The sequence below is a fragment of the Felis catus genome, chromosome X, assembly GCF_018350175.1.
Source record: "Felis catus isolate Fca126 chromosome X, F.catus_Fca126_mat1.0, whole genome shotgun sequence".
In the NCBI taxonomy this organism is placed as follows: Eukaryota; Metazoa; Chordata; class Mammalia; order Carnivora; family Felidae; genus Felis; species Felis catus.
The window spans coordinates 54,516,567-54,532,978 of NC_058386.1; positions in this window are offsets into that span (position 1 = coordinate 54,516,567).

The following is a 16,412-nucleotide window of genomic DNA, read 5'->3' on the forward strand; positions in this document are numbered from 1 at the left end:
GAAAAATACCAAATAAATAACCTAACCTTACACCTAAAGAAGGTCGTAAAAAAAAAAACAAACAAAATGTAAAACAAGCAGAAGGAAATAGTAAATATTAGAGCAGGAATAAATGATATAGAAAATAAATACAATAGAACACATCAATGAAACCAGGAGTGAGTTCTTTGAAAATAAAATTGATAAACCTCTAGCTAGTCATATCAAGAAGAGAGAGGAATCAAATAAATAAAATCACAATGACAAAGGAGAAATAACAACTAAACCTACAGAAATACAAATAATTGTAAGAGAATATTATGAAAAACAATATGCCAACAAATTGTACAAATTAGAAGAAATGTACCAATTCCTAGAAACATATCAACTACCAAAACTGAAACAGGAATAAATAGAAAATTTCAACAAACAATAACCAGCAAATAAATTGAATCAATAATCAAAAAAAGTCCCAAAAGATATAAGTCCAGGAACAGATGGCTTCACAGGGAAATTTAACCAAACATTTAGATAAGAGTTAATAGTTATTCTTCTCAAACTATTCCAAAAACAAAAACAAAAACAAAAAACAAAAACAAAAAGGAAGAAAAACTTCCAAATTCATTCTAGCAGGCCACCATTTTTCTGATACCAAAACCAGATAAATACACTAGTAAAAAAGAGAACTACATGACAATATCTATGATTAACTTAGATCAATAATCCTTAATATATACTATCAAACTGAATTCAAAAATATGTTACAAAAGTCATTTCACCACAATCAAGTGGGATTTATTCCTGGGTTGCAAGTGTGGTTCAATATTCAAAAATCAATCAGTGTGAAACATCAAATCAACAAGAGAAAGGATAAGAACCATGCGATCATTTTAACAGATGCAAAAAAAAAAAAAACACATTTGACAAAGTACAACATCCATTCATATGAAAACCCTCAACAAAGTAGATTCAGAACGAAATTACCTCAACATAATAAAGGACATATATGAAAAACCCACAGTGAACATCAAACTCAATGGGGAAAAACTGAGAACTGTACCCCTAAAGTCAGGAACAAGACAAGTATGTCCAATCTCATCACCTTTATTCAACACAGTACTGGAAGTCCTAGCCACAGCAGACAACAAAATGAAATAAAAAGCATCCAAATTGGTAAGGAAGAAGTAAAACTCTCACTATTTGCATATGACCTGACACTATATGTAGAAAACGTGAAAGACTGCAACAAAAAAATTTTTTGAACTGCTAAAGAAATTGGTAAATTCACTGTATAGAAAATTAATGTGCAGAAGTTTGTTGCATTTCTATACACTAATAATGAAAGAACACAAACAGAATTTAAGAAAACAATCCCATTTACACTATTCATAACAGTAAATTCAGATGGACTAAAGATCTAAATATGAGTTCTGGAACCATAAAAACCCCAGAGAAGAACCTAGGTAGTAACCTTCTTGACATCAGCAGTATAAACTTCTTTCTAGATATGCCTCCTGAGGCAAGGGGAAAATAGCAAAAAACAAAAACAAAAACAAAAACAAACAAACAAACAAAAAACTATTGGGACTTCATCAAAATAAAAACCTTCTGCACAGTGATGGAAACAATTAACAAAACTAAAAGGTATCCTATGGAATGGGAGAAGATATGTGCAAATGACATACCTGATAAAGGGTTAGTATCAAAAATATAGAAAGACCTTATAAAACTCCTCATGCAAAAACTAAATAATCCAGTTAAAGAATGGGCAGAAGACATGAATAGACATTTTTGTAAAGAAGATACACAGATAACCGACAGACACATGAAAAGATTCTCAACATCACTGATCATCAGGGAAATACAAATCAAACCTATAATATCACTTCACACCTTCCAGAATGACTAAAATTAACAAGAAAAAACAGGTTTTGGTGAGCATGTGGAGAAAAGTGAACCCTCTTACACTGTTGGTGGAATGCAAACTGATGCAGCCACTCTGGAAAATAGTGTGAATGTTGCTCAAAAAGTTGAATATAGTACTAACCTATGATCCAGTATTTGCACTAGTAGGTACTACCAAAAGAATACAAAAACACTAATTTGAAGGGATACATGCACCTTTATGTTTATAGCACCATTATCTACAAAAGCCAAATTATGGAAACAGCCCAAATGTACATCAATTGATGAATGGGTAAAGAAGTGACATAGATATAGGTAGATAGATATAGATATAGATATAGATATAGATATAGATATAGATATAGATATTATGAGTAATAGTGTATATTACTCATGCTACATTTTCTTTATTCATTCATCAATCCATGGACACTTGAGCTGTTTCCATAATTTGGTTTTTGTATATGCATGTATATGTATATGCATATATACAATGAAATATTATTCAGCCATAAAAAGGAATGAAATTTTGAAATTTGCAAGGGCATGAATGGAGTTAGAGGGTATAATGCTAAGTAAAATGAATCAGTCAATTACCATATGAATCCACTCATTTGTGGAATTTAAGAAATGAGCAAAGGGAAAAAGAGAGAAAGAAAACAAGTAACAGACTCTTAATTATAGAGAACAAAGAAAAGGTTTATGAGAGGACAGGTGGGTAGGGGTATTGGTCAAATAGGTGATGAGGATTAAGGAGTGCATGTGTCATGATGACCACCAGGTGATAGGGATTTATTTAACCACTATACTGAAACTAATAAAATTGAAACTAATAAAACTGCATTTTAACCAGCTGTAATTTAAATTAAAATTAAAAAAAAAAACAAGTAGAAAAGGAGGGAATGGATGAAATAGATAATGGGTAATAAGAGTACACTTATCTTGATGAGCACTGAGTAATGTATAGAATTGCTGAATAATTATACTGTATACCTGAAACCAATATAAAACTGTATGATAATTTCCTTCAATGAAAAATAGTCCTAGGATTCTAAAAAAAATAGCAAAAGTATGAAATGACCCCGTGTCCACCTATTGATGAATTGATAAAAAAGATGTGGTATATAAGCACAATGGAATGTGACATTCTAGATGGGGTCTTGTAACAGGAAAGAACATTGCATAAAATCTAAGGAAATCTGAATAAACTATGGACTTTAGTCAATAACAACGTATCAGTATTTGTTCATTAATTGTAACAAATGTACCTTCTTAATGTAAGATGTTAATACTAACAGACTATAATAGGAACAAGATATATAGTAACTCTTTATACTATCTTCACAATTTTTCAGTAAATCTAAAACAGTTTTAAAAATAAAGTCTAGGGGAATCAGGGGGTATATGGGAAATCTGTACCTTCTTCTCAATCTTGCTGTGAAAATAAAATGCTCTTTAAAAAGTCTATTAATTTTTTTAAAAAAATAAAGTCTATTAAAAATTAAGTTAACCTAAACCCACAAATGAGTCCTCCTCATTGAAACATATATGAGGTAAAGAAAAGAAAACTAACAAAAATGTGTCTTTGGAAGAGCAAAACTCAAGTTGTAAGTTATTATTATATTTTTTTTGCAAAGGGACTATACTCTAGAAAGTCTATTAGTACCTTTTGTCTTAGTCATCTTAATTGCCAAAGAAATACTTGTCATTTTTTAAATTATTTTATTATATTTTATTTTTATTATGGTGTAGTTAACATACAGTGTTATATTAGTTTCAGGCATACAATATAGTGATTCAACAATTTCATACATCACCTGGTGCTTATCACACCAAATGCAGTCAACCCCATCACCTATTGCAACCATCCCCATACTCCCTCACCTCTGGTAACCATCAGTTTGTCTCTATAGTTAAGAGTCTGCTTCTTGGTTTCTCTCTCTCTCTCTCTCTCTCTCTCTCTCTCTGTTTTTTTTTTTTTGCTCATTTACTTTGATTCTTAAACTCCACATGTGAGTGAAATCATACAGTATTTGTCTTTCTCTGACTGATAGATTTTCTTTAGCATTATACTTCCTAGCTTCATTCATGCCATTGCAAATGGTAATTTTTCATTCTTCTTTATGACTGAATAATAATTACACACACAAACACACACGTGTGTGTGTGTATATATATATATATATGTAAAATTATACACACACACACATATACGTACTACTTCTTCCTTATTTGTTCATCAATTGATGGACACTTGGGCTGCTTTCACAATTTGGCTATGGTAAATAATGCTTCAATAAACATAGGGGTATGTGTATCCCTCTGAATTATTGTTTTTGTATTTTCTGGGTAAATTCCCAGTAGTGCGATTACTGGATTGTAGGGTAGTTCCATTTTTAACTTTGTAAGGAGCCTCCATACTGTTTTCCAGAGTGGCTGCACCAGTTTGTATTCCAACCAACAGTTCCCCTTTCTCCATTGCTTGCCAACATGTGTTCCTGTGTTCTTGAATTTACCCATCTGACAAGTGTCAGCTTATATCTCATTGTATTTTGATTTGTATTTCCATGATGGACAGTGATTTTGAGTATCTTTTCATGTGTCTGTTGGCCATCTGTATGTCTTCTTTGGAAAAATGTATATTCATGTCCTCTGCCCATTTTTAATTGGATTATTCATTTTTGGGGGAAATGAATTTTATAAATTCTTTGTATATTTTAGAAACTAAACCTTGTCAGAGGTCATTTGCAAATATCTTTTCCTATTCTGTAGGTTGCCTTTTAGTTTTGTTGTTTCCTTCACTGTGCAGAAGCTTTTTATTTTGATGAAGTCCCAATAGATTATTTTTGCTTGTTCCCCTTGCCGCAGGAGACATATCTAGAAGGAAGTTGCTACTGTCAACGTCAAAGAGGTTATTGCCTGTGTTGTCCTCTATGACTTTTAAGGTTTCAGGTCTCACATTTAGGTCTTTAATCCATTTTGAATTTATTTTTGTGTATGGTGTAATAAAGTGTTCGATTTTTATTCTTCTGCATGTAGATTACCACTTTTCCCAACACCATTTTTTGAAGAGACTCTCTTTTGCCCATTGAGTATTCATTTCTGCTTTGTAGAATATTAATTGACCATATAATTGTGGGGGTATTTCTGAGCTTTCTATTCTGTTCTATTGATCAATGTTTGTATTTTAGTGCTAGTACCATACTGTTTTTATTACTATAGTTTTGTGATATAGCTTAAAGTCTGGAATTGTGATATCTCCAGCTTTGATTTTCTTTTGCAAAATTATTTTGCCTATTCCTAGCATTTTGGGGTTCAAAAAATGTTAGGATTTTTTTGTTCTAGATTTTGAAAAATCCTCTTGGTATTTTGATAGGAATTGCATTAAATTGATTGATTTAGGAAGCATAGATATTTTATTTTACTTTATTTTATTTCATTTCATTGTATTTTATTTTATTTTATTTTATTATTTTCAATATATGAAGTTTATTGTCAAATTGGTTTCCATACAACACCGAGTGCTTATCCCAAAAGGTGCCCTCCTCAATACCCATCACCGACCCTCCCCTCCCTCCCACCACCCATCAACCCTCAGTTTGTTCTCAGTTTTTAACAGTCTCTTATGCTTTGGCTCTCTCCCACTCTAACCTCTTTTTTTTTCCACCCCCTCCCCCATGGGTTTCTGTTAAGTTTCTCAGGATCCACATAGAGTGAAACCATATGATAACTGTCTTTATCTGTATGGCTTATTTCACTTAGCATCATACTCTCCAGTTCCATCCATGTTGCTACAAAGGGCCATATTTCGTTCTTTCTCATTGCCACATAGTACTCCATTGTGTATATAAACCACAATTTCTTTATCCATTCATCAGTTGATGGACATTTAGGCTCTTTCCATAATTTGGCTGTTGTTGAGAGTGCTGCCATAAAGATTGGGGTACAAGTGCCCCCATGCATCAGCACTCCTGTATCCCTTGGGTAAATTCCTAGCAGTGCTATTGCTGGGTATAGGGTAGGTCTATTTTTAATTTTTTGAGGAACCTTCACACTGTTTTCCAGAGTGGCTGCACCAATTTGCATTCCCACCAACAGTGCAAGAGGGTTCCCGTTTCTCCACATCCTCACCAGCATCTATAGTCTCCTGATTTGTTCATTTTGGCCACTCTGACTGGCATGAGGTGATAACTGAGTGTGGTTTGATTTGTATTTCCCTGATGAGGAGCGACGTTGAGCATCTTTTCATGTGCCTGTTGGCCATCCGGATGTCTTCTTTAGAGAAGTGTCTATTCATGTTTTCTGCCCATTTCTTCACTGAGTTATTTCTTTTTCTGGTGTCGAGTTTGGTGAGCTCTTTAGAGATTTTGGATACTAACCATTAGTCCGATATGTCATTTGCAAATATCTTTCCCCATTCCGTGGGTTGCCTTTTAGTTTTGTTAGTTGTTTCCTTTGCTGTGCAGAACCTTTTTATCTTTATAAGGTCCTAGTAGTTCATTTTTGTTTTTAAGTCCCTTGCCTTTGGGGATGTGCCAAGTAAGAAATTGCTGCGGCTGAGGTCAGAGAGGTCTTTTCCTGCTTTCTCCTCTAGGGTTTTAATGGTTTCCTGTCTCACATTCAGGTCATTTATCCATTTTGAGTTTATTTTTGTGAATGGTGTGAGAAAGTGGTCTAGTTTCAATCTTCTGCAAGTTGCTGTCCAGTTCTCCCAGCACCATTTGTTAAAGAGACTGTCTTTTTTCCATTGGATGTTATTTCCTGCTTTGTCAATGATTAGTTGGCCATACATTTGTGGGTCTAGTTCAGGGGTTTCTATTCTATTCCATTGGTCTCTATGTCTGTTTTTGTGCCAATACCATGCTGTCTTTATGATTACAGCTTTGTAGTAGAGGCTAAAGTCTGGGATTGTGATGCCTCCTGCTTTGGTCTTCTTCAAAATTACTTTGGCTATTCGGGGCCTTTTGTGGTTCCATATGAATTTTAGGATTGCTTTTTCTAGTTTCGAGAAGAATGCTGGTGCCATTTTGATTGGGATTGCATTGAATGTGTAGATAGCTTTGGGTAGTATTGACATTTTGACAATATTTATTCTTCCAATCATTGAGCAGGGAATGTCTTTCATTTCTTTATATATTCTTTCATATTCTTCATGAGCGTTCTATAGTTTTCAGCATACAGAACTTGTACATCTTTGGTTAGATTGATTCCTAGGTATTTTATGCTTCTTGGTGCAATTCTGAATGGGATCAGTTTCTTTATTTGTCTTTCTGTTGCTTCATTGTTAGTGTATAAAAATGCAACTGATTTCTATACATTGATTTTGTATCCTGCAACTTTGCTGAATTCATGTATCAGTTCTAGCAGACTACTGGTGGAGTCTATCGGATTTTCCATGTATAATACCATGTCAACTGCAAAAAGTGAAAGCTTAACTTCATTTTTGCCAATTTTGATGCCTTTGATTTCCTTTTGTTGTTTGATTGCTGATGCTAGAACTTTCAACACTATGGTAAACAACAGCGGTGAGAGTGGACATCCCTGTTGTGTTCCTGATCTCAGGGAAAAATCTCCCAGTTTTTCACCCTTGAGAATGATGTTAACTGTGGGATTTTAATAAATGGCTTTTATGATCTTTAGGTATATTCCTTCTATCCCGACTTTCTCAAGGGTTTTTATTAAGAAAGATTGCTGAATTTTAACAAAGGCCTTTTCTACATCAATTGACAGGATCATATGGTTCTTATCTTTTCTTTTATTAATGTGATGTATCACATTGATTGATTGTGAATGTTGAACCAGCCCTGCATCCCAGGATGAATCCCACTTGATCATGGTGAATAATTCTTTTTATATGCTGTTGAATTCAATTTGCTGGTATCTTATTGAGAATTTTTGCATCCATATTCATCAGGGATATTGGCCTGTAGTTCTCTTTTTTTACGGGGTCTCTGTCTGGTTTAGGAATCAAAGGAATACTGGCTTCATAGAATGAGTCTGGAAGTTTTCCTTCCCTTTCTATTTCTTGGAATAGCTTGAGAAGGATAGGTATTATGTCTGCTTTAAACGTCTGGTAGAACTCCCCTGGGAAGCCATCTGGTCCTCAGACTCTTATTTGTTGGGAGATTTTTGATGGCTGATTCAGTTTATTCGCTGGTTATGGGTCTGTTCAAGCTTTCTATTTCCTCCTGATTGAGTTTTGGAAGAGTGTAGGTGTTTAGGAATTTGTCCATGTCTTCCAGGTTGTCCAGTTTGTTGGCATATAATTTCTTCATGGTATTCCCTGATCATTGCTTGTATAACTGAGGGATTGGTTGTAATAATTCCATTTTCATTCATGATTTTATCTATTTGGGTCATATCCCTTTTCTTTTTGAGAAGCCTGGCTACAGGTTTATCAATTTTGTTTATTTTTTTCAAAAAACCAACTCGTGGTTTCGTTGATTTGCTCTACCGTTTTTTTTTAGATTTTATATTGTTTATTTCTGCTCTGATATTTATTATTTCTCTTCTTCTGCTGGATTTAGGCTGTCTTTGCTGTTCTGCCTCTTGTTCCTGTAGGTGTGCTGTCAGATTTTGTATTTGGGATTTTTCTTGTTTCTTGAGATAGGCCTGGCTTGCAATGTATTTTCCTGAGGACTGCTTTTGCTGCATCCCAAAGCGTTAGGATTGTTGTTGCATTTTCATTTTCATTTGTTTCCACATATATTTTTAAATTTCTTCTCTAATTTCATGATTGACCCACTCATTCTTTAGTAGGGTTTTCTTTAACCTCCATGCTTTTGGATGTTTTCCAGACTTTTTCCCATGGTTGATTTCAAGCTTCATAGCATTGCGGTCTGAAAGTATGCATGGTATGATCTCAATTCTTGTATACTTATGAAGGGCTGTTTGGTGACCCAGTATGTGATCTGTCTTGGAGAATGTTCCATGTGCACTCGAGAAGAAAGTATATTCTGTTGCTTTGGGATGCAGAGTTCTAAATAGATCTGTCAAGTCCATCTGATCCAATGTCTCATTCAGGGCCCTTGTTTCTTTATTGACCGTGTGTGTAGATGATCTATCCATTTCTGTAAGTGGAGTGTTAAAGTCCCCTGCAATGACCACATTCTTATCAATAAGGTTGCTTATGTTTGTGAGTAATTTCTTTATATATTTGGGGGCTCTTGTATTTGGCGCATAGACATTTATAATTGTTAGCTCTTCGTGATGGATAGACCCTGTGATTATTATATAATGCCCTTCTTCATCTCTTGTACAGCCTTGAATTTAAAGTCTAGTTTGTCTGATATAAGTATGGCTACTGCAGCTTTCTTTTGACTTCCAGTGGCATGATAAATAGTTCTCCATCCCCTCACTCTCAATCTGAAGGTGTCCTCAGGTCTAAAATGAGTCTCTTGTAGACAGCAAATAGATGGGTCTTGTTTTTTTTTTTATCCATTCTGATACCCTATGTCTCTTGGTTGGCTCATTTAATCCATTTACATTCAGTGTTACTATTGAAAGATATGGGTTTAGAGTCATTGTGATGTTTCATGCTTGTAGCGATGTCTCTGGTACTTTGTCTCACAGGGTCCCCCTTAGGATCTCTTGTAGGGCTGGTTTACTGGTGACGAATTCCTTCAGTTTTTGTTTGTTTGGGAAGACCTTTATCTCTCCTTCTATTCTAAATGACAGACTTGCTGGATAAAGGATTTTCGGCTGCATATTTTTTCTGTTCAACACATTGAAGGTCTCCTGCCATTCCTTTCTGGCCTGCCAAGTTTCAGTAGAGAGATTGGCCACGAGTCTTATCAGTCTCCCTTTATATGTTAGAGCACGTTTATCTCTAGCTGCTTTCAGAATTTTCTCTTTATCCTTGTATTTTGCCCGTTTCACTATGATTTGTCGTGCAGAAGATCGATTCAAGTTACATCTGAAGGGAGTTCTCTGTGCCTCTTGGATTTCAATGCCTTTTTCCTTCCCCAGATCCGGGAAGTTCTCAGTTATTATTTCTTCAAGTACCCCTTCAGCACCTTTCCCTCTCTCTTCCTCCTCTGGAATACCAATTATGCGTATATTATTTCTCTTTAGTGTATCACTTAGTTCTCTAATTTTTCCCTCATACTCCTGGATTTTTTTTATCTCTCTTTTTCTCAGCTTCTTCTTTTTCCATAATTTTATCTTCTAGTTCGCCTATTCTCTCCTCTGCCTCTTCAATCTGAGCTGTGGTTGTCTCCATTTTATGTTGCAGCTCATTGATAGCATTTTTTAGCTCCTCCTGGCTGTTCCTTTGTCCCTTGATCTCTGTAGCAAGAGATTCTTTGCTGTCCTTTATACTGTTTTCAAGTCCAGCGATTAATTTTATGACTATTATTCTAAATTCACTTTCTGTTATATTGTTTAAATCCTTTTTGATCAGTTCGTTAGCTTTTGGTATTTCCTGGACATTTTTCTGGGGGGAATTCTTCCATTTTGTCATTTTGAATAGTCCCTGGAGTGGTGAGGGACTGTGGGGCACTTCCCCTGTGCTGTCTTGAATAACTTGCGTTGGTGGGTGGGGCCGCAGTCGGACCTGATGTCTGCCCCCAGCCCACCGCTGGGGCCACTGTCAGACTGCTGTGTGCCTTCTCTTCCCCTCTCCTAGGGGTGGGATTCACTGTGGGGTGGCGTGTCCCATCCGTGCTACTTGCACACTGCCAGGCTTGTTGTGCTGGGGATGTGATGTATTAGCTGGGGCGGATTGGCAAGGTGCACAGGGGCGGGAGGGGTAGGCTCAGCTCCCTTTTCCTTCGCAGATCTGCTTCGGGAGGGGCCCTCTGGCACCAGGAGGGAGTCAGACCCGCCGGAGGGATGGATCCGCAGAGGCACAGCATTGGGTGTTTGCGCGGTGCAAGCACGTTCCCTGGCAGGAACTGGTTCCCTTTGGGATTTTGGCTGGGGGATGGGCGAGGCAGATGGCGCTGGCCAGCACCTTTGTTCCCCACCAAGCTGAGCTCTGTCGTCCGGGGTCAACAACTCTCCCTCCCGTTGTCCTCCAGCCCTCCCGTTCTCTGAGCAGAGCTATTAGCTTATAACCTTCCAGATGTGAAGTCCCACTTGCTGTCAGAACACACTCCATCTGGCCCCTCTGCTTTTGCAAGCCAGACTCAGGGGCTCTACTTTCTGCAGGACACCCCTCTGCCCCAGCTCCCTCCTGCCAGTCCGTGTAGTGCGCACCACCTCACCCCCCTTCCTACCCTCTTCCGTGGGCCTTTCGTCTGCGCTTGGCTCCGGAGACTCCGTTCTGCTAGTCTTCTGTCAGTTTTCTGGGTTATTTAGGCAGGTGTAGGTGGAATCTACGTGATCAGCAGGGCGTGTGGTGAGCCCAGAGTCCTCCTACACCTCCATCTTCCTAGGATTCCCTGGAAGCATAGACTTTTTAACAATATTTGCTCTTCCAATCCATGAACATGGAATGCCTTTCATTTCTTTGTGTCATCTTCAATTTCTTTCATCAATGTTTCATAGCTTTCAGAATACAAATCTTTTATCTCTTTGGTTAGGTATATTCCCAGGTATCTTATTTTGGGTATAGTTATAAATGGGATTGTTTTCTTAATTACTCTTCGTGCTTCTTCATTATTAGTGTATAGAAATGCAACAGACTTCTGCACATTGATTTTGTACCCTGTGACTTTACGGAATTCCTTTATTCTAGCAGTTTTTTGGTGGAGTATTTCAGGTTTCTTTTATATACTATCATGTCATCTGCAAACAGTGAAAGTTTTTACTTCTTCCTTACTGATTTGGATGCCTTTTTATTTCTTTTTGTTATCTAATTGCTGTGGCTAGGACTTCCAGTATTAGGTTGACTAAAAGTGGTGACATTGGACATCTTTGTCTTGTTACTCACCTTACAGGGACAGCTCTCAGTTTTCTCCCAGTGAGCATGCTGTTCACTGTGGATTTTTCGTATATGTCCTTTATTATGTTGAGGTATGTTGACTCTAAACCTACTTTGTTGAGGGCTTTCACTATGAATGGATATTGTACTTTATCAAATGCATTTTTACATATATTGAAATGATCATGTGGTTTTATCCTTTTTTCTATTGATGTGATATATAACATTGATTGCTTTTCAAATATTGAACCACACTTACAACACAGGAATAAATTCCACTTGATCTTGGTGAATGATTCCTTTAATGTCTTGTTGGATTTGGTTTGCTGGTATTTTATTGAGGATTTTTGCATCTCTATTCTTCAAAGGTATTGGCCTGTAGTTCTCTCTTTTTAGTGGTTGTGTTGATACAGGGTAATGCTAGCCTCATAGAATGAATTTAGAAATTTTCCTTTCTTTTCTATATTTTGGAATAGTTTGAGAAGAATAGGCATTAACTCATCTTTAAATGTTGCCCTTGAAGCCATCTGTTCCTGGACTTTGTTTGTTGGGAGTGTTTTGATTACTGATTCAATTTCTTTGCTGGCTATTGATTTGTTCAAATTTTCTATTTCTTTCTGTTTCAGTTTTGGTCATTTATATGTTTTTAGGAATTGATCAATTTCTTCTTGGTTGTGCAATTTGTTGGCATATTGTTTTTCATAAAATTCTCTTAGAATTGTTTGCACCTCTGTGGCATTGGTTATTTCCCCTCTTTCTCTGGTGATTTTGTTTGAGTCATTTTTGTTATGGGTTTGGCCAGAGGTTTATCAATTTTATTGATCTTTTCAAAGAACCATCTCCTTGTTTCATTAATATGTTCTACTGTTTTTTTTGTTTTTTTAGTTTCTATACCACTTATTTTTGCTCTGTTATTTATAATTTCCTCCCTTCTGTTGGTTTTGTGTTTTGTTTGTTCCTTTTCTAGCTCCTTGTGGTATAAGATTAGATTGTTTATTTGAGATTTTTCTTGCTTCCCATTGTAGGCCTGTATTGCTATGAACTTCCCTTTTAGAACCACTTTTTCTGCATCCCACAGGTTTGGAACCATTGTGTTTTCATTTTCATTTGTTTACATGTACTTTTTGATTTCTTATTTGATTTCTTGGCTGACCCATTCATTCTTTAGTAGCATGTTATTTAACTTCACCATATTTGTGGTTCCAGATTTTTTCTTGTGGTTGATTTCCGATTTCATAGTGGTGTGGGCAGAAAAGATGCATGATATGACCTTAGTCTTTCTGAATTTGTTGAGGCTTATTTTGTGGCCTAATATGTGATCTATTCTGGAGAATGTTCCATGTGTACTTGAAAAGAATGTGTATTCTGCTGGTTTAGGATGAAATGTTCTGCATATATCTGTTAAGTCCATCTGGTACAGAGTGTTATTAAAAGCCACTCTTTCCTTGGTGATTGTCTATGTTTGGATTATTTGTCTATCGATTTAAATGGGATGTTAAAACCCCTTACTATTATTGAATTACTATTGATTAGTTGCTTTATGTTCTTACTAATTTTTTTTTAATTTGGGTGCTCCTATTTTGGTTTCGTATATGTTTAAAATTGTTATATCTTCTTGTTGAATTTTCCAATTATCTATTTTGTAATTATTATTCTTTTTTTTAATTTTAGAGAGGGGGAAGAGAGAGGAAGAAGGAGAGAAAGACAATACAAGCATGCTCCATGCTCAGCATGGAATGTAATGAGGGGCTTGATCCCAGGATCATGACATGAGCCAAAATCGAGTTGGATGCTCAGTTGACTGAGCCACCCAGGTGCCCCTGCATTTTCCTTTTTATTATTATATAGTGTTATTCTTTGTCTCTTTTTATAGTATTTGTTTTAAAGTCTATTTTGTCTCATGTAAGTATTGCTACTGTGGCTTCCTTATGAAACCATTTGCATAAATGTTTCTCCATCACCTCACTTTCAGCCTACAAGTTTCTTTAGCTCTTTTTTTATGTTAATTCATTTTTGAGAGAGAGACAGACAGACAGAATGTGAGCAGAAGAGGAGCAGAGAGAGAGGGAGACACAGAAACTGAAGCAGGCTCCAGGCTCTGAGCTGTCAGCACAGAGCCCGATGTGGGACTCAAACTCATGAACCATGAGATCATGACCTGAGCCAAAGTCAGATGCTTAACCAACAGAGCCACCCAGGTGCTCCTAGGTTTCTTTAGTTCTGAAATGAGTGTCCTGGAGGCAACAGTTAGGTGAGACTTTTTTTTTTAATGTACTCTGTCATACTTTGTCTTTTGATTGGAGCATTTAGTCCATTTACATTCAAAGTAATTATTTATAAATATGTATTTATTGTCATTTTGTTTCTTGCTTTGTGGTTACTTTTTGTAGTTTTTTCTCTGATCCTTTCTTTTCTCTGTCTCTCTCTTCCTTGGTTTGCTGGTTTTCTTTAGTGATATACTTGTGTTTCTTACTTTCTTGGCATATCTATTTCTGTTTTTTCATTTGTGGTTACCATTAAGTTTACAGATAATGTAGCAGTCTGTATTAAGCTGACGGTCGCTTAATTGTGAACCCATTCTTTATTCCTGTTCCCTCCTCTTTGAATATGCTTGGTATCCTCTTTCACATCCTTTTATTTTGTGCCTCTCTTGATTGATTTTTACAGATATACTTACTGCTTTTTGCTTTTGTGCTTCCTAAGTTTGTACTCTTAGTTATGGTTTTCCAGTGACAGAGTCCCCCTTATATTTTGTTGGGCTGGCTTTGTTGTCATGAATTCTTCTAACTTTTGTTTGGGAAACACTATCTCCCCTTCTATTCTGAATTGCAGTCTTGTTGGATAAAGTATTCTCAGGTGTAGATTTGTCCCCTTCAGCACTTTGAATACATCATCAAACTCCCTTGTGGCCTGCAAAGTTTCTGCTGAAAACTAAGCTCATAGCCTTATGGATTTTCCTTTGTATATAACTGTCTTCTTTTCTCTTACAATGTATAAAATTATTTATCACTATATTTTTGCCATGTTAATCACTATGTGTCTTGGTGTGGACCTCCTTGGGTTTTTGGGTAAAATTTGTTGAGGGATCTCTATGCCTCCTAGATCTGGATCTCTGTTTCCTTCCCCATATTTGGGAAGTTTTCAGCTATTATTTCTTCAAATACATGTTCTGCTCCCATATCTTTTTCTTATCATTCTAGGATCCCTATAATGAAAATGTTAATTATGCTTGATGGAGTCACAGAGTTCTCTAAGTCTACTCTCTTTTTGCATTATTTGTTTGCCTCTCACTTGTTCAGCTTGGTTCTTTTCCATTACTCTATCCTCCAGGTCACTAATATATTCTACTTCTTGTAGCCTACTATTTATCCCATCTATGTTATTTTTAATCTCATTTATTGAGTTCTTCATGTCTTCTATATTATTTTTTTATCTCCTTGTCAAAGGTATCACTGATATCATCCACCCTTTTCTGAAGATCAGTGAGTATCTTTATGATAATTTTTTTTTAATTTTGTAGTAGGCATACTACTTATTTCTCTTTTGTTTAGATCTTCTTTTGTGATTTTGTCCTGTTCTTTCATTTGAGACATATTTCTCTGTCTCCTCATTTTGTCTACCTCCTTTGTCTGTTCTGTAGGAAAGTTAGCTATGTCCTCTGCTTTTGAAGCAGTGGCTTTATGAAGAAGTCCTATAGTGTCCTGCAGTGCAGTGTCCCCTATTCTCCAGAACTTGGCACTTTAAGGAAGTCTCTTAAGTGTGCTGCTTATGTCCTGTTATTGTGTCTGAGTTGCTTCTCCTTTCAGTCCTGAAGTCTGCACTGACTCTTTGCCTGTTGTGGGCTATGCTTGTTCTCAGTGATGTTTGTGAGAAATGGGCAAGCTGGATCTACTGCAGAAGGGCTCAGGATCAGGGAGTAGTGTTAGAAAAATTTTCACTGAGCCTCTAGTTCCAGGCCTGATCTCCCACAGCCCAGTGGCCACTAGAGGCAAGGCGCATGGCAGTGATGGTGGCAGCCAGGGACATTCAGCATCTATGCAGGCAGTGGCTGGTCAGGGTTCAAGCATGGCATTAGCAAAACTGGCACTGAGCTCATGGCGAGCAGGTTGGGGTGGGTGAGTCCTCAGAACTCCTGGGCAAGGCACCCTGCTAATGGGTTAGGTAGCAAGTGTCTGCACGGAGGTGCCCCCTGCATGTGGCTCTGTGTTTATGCTAAGGTGTGGAGTAGGAACAACTCCTTTGTTCCCAGAAAAGTCCCAGAACATGCCCTGAAACCAGTATAAAAGATCTCTCTCCCTTTTTACAGGCTTTTGTTTCTATGTTGCCTCTCTTTGGGGTGTTGTTTCTTTAAGGAGGGAGACCTAGTTATCACTCACTCTCCTGGCTCACCTAGTGCTGTGTCAGCTGACCTTTAAAGCTCCAGGCTGTGAGTTCCATTGGTTATAAAAACTCAAGGTATTCAGCCCCTCTGGTTTTCAAGGCCAGGTGTTATGGGGATTCATTTTTCCGATGTGGGCTCCCTAGTGCTTTTTCCTCTTCATGGTTGCAGTTCCCTTCCTCTTGAAGGCAGCTACTGACCTCAGTTTTTGCCCTTCCTAATCTGTCCCATGTGGCCTATTCTCTACATTTAGTTGTAGAGTCTCTTCTACCAGTCTTTGGATTA